The 6,204-nt window shown below is 40.5% G+C and overlaps 1 pseudogene; it reads right to left on the reverse strand.

Annotated features, from left to right (window-relative positions):
* Positions 1-1,790: 1,790 nt before the first annotated feature.
* LOC147450893 (uncharacterized) lies at positions 1,791-4,361 on the reverse strand (annotated as a pseudogene).
* Positions 4,362-6,204: the final 1,843 nt, after the last annotated feature.

The following is a 6,204-nucleotide window of genomic DNA, read 5'->3' on the forward strand; positions in this document are numbered from 1 at the left end:
AAGTCAAATAAAAAAAGTAAGTGTCTTGTCGATCTTACAAATTACCCCCTCCCGTGTGGGGGGTCTCTCACTCTTTATTTTTTAGACTATGAAAGTAATGTCACTCAATAAACATCGTCATCAACTCTTCCAAGATCCTAGGTTAAATTCATCACATGTCCTTTCACTGTCCACTCTTTATTTTTGAGTCTATAAAAGAAGTGTCACTCAATAACCATCATCATCAACTCTTTCAAGATCCTAGTTTAACTTCATCGCCTTCCCACCTTATACATAGAGTTCTTCACATTAATTACCAAGCATCTCAAAGTGTCTCTCTTTTGGGAAAAAAAAATAATTCCCAAATTTTATAAAATACTTTTGTATCCAAATGTTGAAATAGTAAATAGTATTCCTCAAATCAAACATTACATTAGTCGTATCTACTTTCTTCTTGTATGGTCTACATTTAAAAGAATAAACACTTCTTTCACATTTTGTAATTTGTATTGCACCAAAACAATCCACAAGTTATTTTTCTATTACTAAGCTCGGGGGGTTAACCGTTCAATATCCCCTAAAAAATACTTGTGTATCCAAATGTTGAAATAGTAAATAGTATTCCTCAAATCAAACATTACATTAGTCGTATCTACTTTCTTCTTGTATAGTCTACATTCAAAAGAATAAACACTTCTTTCACATTTTGTAATTTGTATTGCACCAAAACAATCCACAAGTTATTTTTATATTACTAAGCTCGGGGGTTCACCGTTCAATATTCCCTATGTAATGTGCGTTCACGGGGTATTAAAAAAACTTCTCTTTTAACATGTATGAATGAATAAAATGACCCTTATTTTAAGATTTTTTTCAAAGTTGAAGATAAAAACCCCTTATTTTAATGTATTTCTATACCCCTCCTTTTAAACTTACGTTATACCTTAACATGATTACATAGTGCACCCCCTGAGTTACTAGGAGACTTCAATATTGGTGCAAATACAAGAAACATAGCATATAACACTTAAAATGAAGCAATTCTATACTTATGCAACCTATATGAGAGCCAACTACAATTTATGTCTCAATTAAAAACCACATCTAGATTCGTAGTAGCCTTCATACCACACAAGTGGTACAAATGATGTTCATCAATCTTATTACTCAAGTACCTACCTTTTGATGATGTTCATCAATTTTATAACTCATGTCTCAAGTACGTAACTTTTGTTTAATCAATATTGTTCTCTTCCACCCCATATCTTTTTTTTGTAGTCATAGAAAACCTTTAGATAAAATATAATTATCTCCAGAAATGCCATGTAAGGAATCAAAATATGTAAATGCTGAGTACTCCTAACTTTATTTGATTAATAATGTTGTCTTCTACCTCCATATATTTTCTTTCTAGTCATAAAATAACCTTTAAATAAAGGAAATCTATTTACAGAGATGTCATGGCAGAATCCAAATATATGAACATGGAGGCACACTATACAAAGCACCAACTAGAAATAATGATTTGTGCTCACAACCACATGAGATAGGAACATAAACCACTTAAGACTATAAAATATTTAAAAAGAAAGGTCTGAACTTTCACAAATCATGGTAGACAAACTGCAAAAGTAACAAGTTAATTAATCTATCAACAAATACTTAGTATGATATACCATAAACCATAGCCATGGAAAAGCAAGCATCCTAAGTAGTATGCATATTTAACTTGATCTCTCAATGCACTATATAAAGAGAAGTAGAAGCAAGAAACACAATTGTATTTTGGTGTGACCATAAAGCTTTAAGTATCATTGACAAATTGGAAAGGACAATCATCTTTATACATGGGCATATCACAAGCCCTAGACGCGACAGAGAGTACCACATGTGGGATAATCTGACTCTAAAGAGAACTAAGAGTGCCCTCCACTACCCTAATTGATAGGTTGTTTTGAGTTTGTAACTGGTAGAAGGAGGCTAAGCTTTTCTCTGACGTCTTGCATTAGAACTAAGGCTACTGCCAAATGCAATGGAAATGAATGAATTCTGAATATTTATTTTTCTTGCAAGTTCTTTGATCTCTACTACTTGAAAGGATTGTCAACAATTTCAAGGGGAGTGCCTCCCACCATATGTTTTTCACACACCCAATGCGCTTCTTCCATGTTGTTGGTAGTGAAGGAGAGTCGTTGCATGGAAAAATCTGAGCGCATATCAATACTTGTATGCTTGAGTATACCTCTGATAGCTTCCTTTACCTCGATTGAGTTGAGCATGGACCCTTGTTGTGTTAGCATGTCCTTATAATCTAGATTAGGCACCTTATCAAGTAATTCCTTTAGGGCTGTGGGTAGTATTTCTTGCTGAAGTGCTTCACTGCTGATTCCCAATGCATTGAAGAAATCCGTGGACGGTATAAAGACATCGGCCGCTGGCATGTAAACCGTCGCCACAATTCTCATAAAAAAGCATATCACTGTAAAAGCTGGCACCATCACACGAGCTGCTTTTGTGAGCCACTCTTTTGTTTCAATTGTCACTTCCTTCCCCTTTTGCCCTTGTATTGGATGTGGGCCTGTAGTCGGTGACTCACACATGAAGTGCAGTCGTGCTTTCTTCGTTAGGAGATTCTTTAGAGCACCAAACTTTCCTCTCTGTGCATCCACAAAGTAGGGATAAAGTGGATATGCATGGTCTCTTTCGAGCTCATGCCTTAACAAGCGAGTGGAGCAGTTGAGTATGTTGTTCCTCTCCGCCTCGCGCAAGAACTTTCCCAATGAATGTATATCCTTTCTAAGAAGTTGTACATTCAAATTTATGTTGTGCATTTGTGACTTCAAAATTTGAAACCTTCCCTTTTGTCGGGAATCATATTTTTCTAGCTCCTCTTTTAGAATTCGCCTCAACACCTGTTCTAATTCAGATTCATCTCCATATCTTTTTACATCATGATCATCTTGGGACTGATGTAGTGATGCCAACTTGCCAATAGCTTCCTCACCATCTAAATCTTGTGGGGATCCCCCATCATTGATGCTCTGAGAGAATTCAGCTGCAATTTTTGCAAAAGCAGTGAGTTGGCTTGTTACATATTTTTGAAGCTCTTTTGGTGGCAAAAGATCCACTATTGGTGTTGAAGCTATGCTAACATTGTCTGGCCAGTTGACAGGATTTTCTTCAAGTCCTTGCCTTTTCAATTGCTCTATTACCTGCGTAATCAATAGATTGGCACATCTCATAGATGAGAGTTCTAATCTCACTCATTAGATTTTCGGCCGCAATTATGGAACTCAAGTTGTGGCTTCTCTCAGATTCCTGTAGGTCGGCCTCATGGACACTGGGGAAATTAGTGGGATAAAAGATAAGAATGTCAATCCATTGCTTGTTCTCCCATGGTTCATCCACTACATCCCCTCCAAAACGCACCACAACACCAACATTGCCTTTCTTAAAAGATGCCCAACAATAGCCAACCTCATAGCACTTGTAATTGTCGCAGAGTGCACGTAGTCTCACTTGCAGCCTGCTAAACACTCCAGATGGTATGAGATGAACGGAAGTTTCCACACATTTCAATCTTCTCCCAAAGAAGGACTTTTGGGCATTTGAATTTGGTTGTACCACTTGAGGATGGTGTATCGCCTTATTCTTCACTAATGCGGGAAAAAGTAACATATTCTGTTGTTGGGGCGTGGCAAGAGCATGAGTACCATTGCTTGTAGTAGCACTATCCTCAAAAAGATAACAGAGTTCAAGATCTTGCAAGTAACGCACCATCTCCTCAAGTTGATCCTCATTCTTGCATCCTTGATTTAGATAGAAGCATATCTTTGATGTCCTCTATCCTCCAAACTGCTGACTCTTCTTCCTTAATCCGGGAGCACTCTTTCTCTTCTAAATACCTCGCCAAGAGATCACCTATGAACTTTTGGCAGAACCAGCCGTTGTCTATTATTACCACTGTATTGCTCAAATCAATGGTTAAAACATCACTACTCTTCCCTACTTTGGGAAAGAACAGCAACACTCCCTGATTATGTAGCTCCATGATAGCTGCTTGAATCACTTTATCACTAGTTTTTGTAGAAGGGAAAATTTGATAGTATTTTTTTGAAATGTCAGCCAAAGGTAAGAAGATTGTGGGCTTTGATCTAGACCACCACCGGACAGCAGGTTTGGGCATCAATGCTGGCAACACTTTTTCTGCAATATCGCTGCACAACTTTGGGACGAGGCATCGACTATTGCTAATTAGCTGCACTTGGAGTAAGGTTGCTAATCTAGTCTTTACTTTCCGCACTTGGGAAGTCTTGTTTAGAGCAATACCAAAAAGATTGTCAATGACATGGCTCGGTCCACTACTAACCATATCTTGCACTGGCTCAATTATACCAAAATCAAGCTCTTGGAGAAGTCTTCCATGATTCGATAAGCCTTGTTCCAAGCAACGCTGTACATGTCGGCAGGAGAGGTTGCATAAAAGAAATTGACTACCACAATCACCTTGGGCCTGTTGGCAGATGTAGGAGAATCATCCATTGATGTAGTAGAGTCAAGTCTCTTATGGGAGACAATGAATTTCAACCAGTATCGAAGCTGGCTTTCAAACTGTGCTTGAGACGGCTGGCCGGGTTCCGAAAGCTTGCACACCACTGCAAAGAGATCATTGTTGCTGGAAGTCATGATGTAATGGTGAAATGTGTGGAACTCCTCTTGGCCAGCCAAATCACAAATGACCAGCTTTGGCGCTCCTTTTAATTCCTTGAACCTGAGCGAATGAAACTCCATACCTCGCGTCCGGCTAATATTTGGTTTGCCTGCAAGCGAACCACAAAATGTTGGAATTAAGGAGGATGTTGATGAGCCAACTGACAGCAATGCTCGGCAAAGTGTTGTTTTGCCCGCCTCTCCATGGCCACAGAGGAAGAGCTTTGCCCCAGTTGGCTTCACCATCGCCTCTTTCAAATCAAGCCCGGCAGACCTCTAGAGTGAATTTATGCGGAGGACAGAAGCGGCTTGGGTCTTTGCTGCAGGATTTTCCCATCCTTGCGGGACAATGAATGTGCAAAGAGAGAAGTTATCAATCAAGGAATTGGCCACCTGCTCCTCTGCAAAATGAACTACGGCTCCTATATCTGATCCGAGCTGAAGCCAGCGCAGGGATGATTGAGCTGGGGAGCGCAAGTATTCAGCCAGGCCGGCGAGTTCCTCAGCTGATATATTGTAATTGACAGCGATGCGTAGGGCTTGGAGGGGGTAATTTGCTTCGTTGTTTCTATAAGCTGCATTGTTCTGCTGTAACGACTCCCAGAACCTGCTTCCAATTCTATGTAAGTGGTACAAGTCTAGAAACCTGATGTTACAAGTAGGTCGCTGGAGAGATTCTGCCACCAGCTCTGAAAAAGAAGAATCTTCGATTCTGAGATGAAAATAAAGGTGGAGGATGAGGAGGCGTGTGAAATAAATATCTGCTTCTGGGGAGTTGAGAAGAAGCCCCAGATCCTCGATGCGCCAGATGCTTATGCCCAGGGCCCCAGGTCGGATATCTTGCATGTCTTTGTAGCCAGCGCCTGCAGCAAATCCCTCGTAACAAATCCCTCGTCACTGTCACTGTGAGGAGAAAAGCACCATCACCGCATATCAAGACGTGTGAGAAGAGAACATGATAAGACTGCACGTATTGTAACATTTTTCAGCGGGTCGTTATATTCTAATCCCATCATCTGAAGCTGCTTCCATTAAGTAGATTGTGCATAAACTTGGGCGAGGACTTTGATTTCGCCCACCCCAACGGTTGCTTCCACCAGCTAGCATCACAACATTTTAGAAACATCAAGTTCACACAGTTAAAGACCTTTACTCTTTTACACCCACAAGTGAACATGAGCATCTGCACACGCCTAATCATCAATCACCCAATTGCTCGCTCTCTCTCTCTCTCTCTCTTTGGGGGGGAAGCACATGTCTATATATATGGGTAGAGTGTTCCCTTGAGGTGCTAAAGAAATCTAGCCTACCTCAAGGGTGTACTGACTGTAAGAGAAAAGGCTATATGAGCTAATGCTGCTCAAGGTGGCTGATGGAAAGAGTGCAATATGAACCACTGAGGAGGGTTGTAGTGCCAATGAATCTGTCCGCTCCCCGTAGAGAAGAAGAGGGATGTGCGTGCCCCTCGTCTGATAAAGCCATGTCGCTGCGCGCTAGCAGACTGAGAAGGTCATG

This window comes from Adiantum capillus-veneris, chromosome 9 (assembly GCF_014529385.1).
Source record: "Adiantum capillus-veneris isolate H3 chromosome 9, ASM1452938v2, whole genome shotgun sequence".
NCBI classification, from domain to species: Eukaryota; Viridiplantae; Streptophyta; class Polypodiopsida; order Polypodiales; family Pteridaceae; genus Adiantum; species Adiantum capillus-veneris.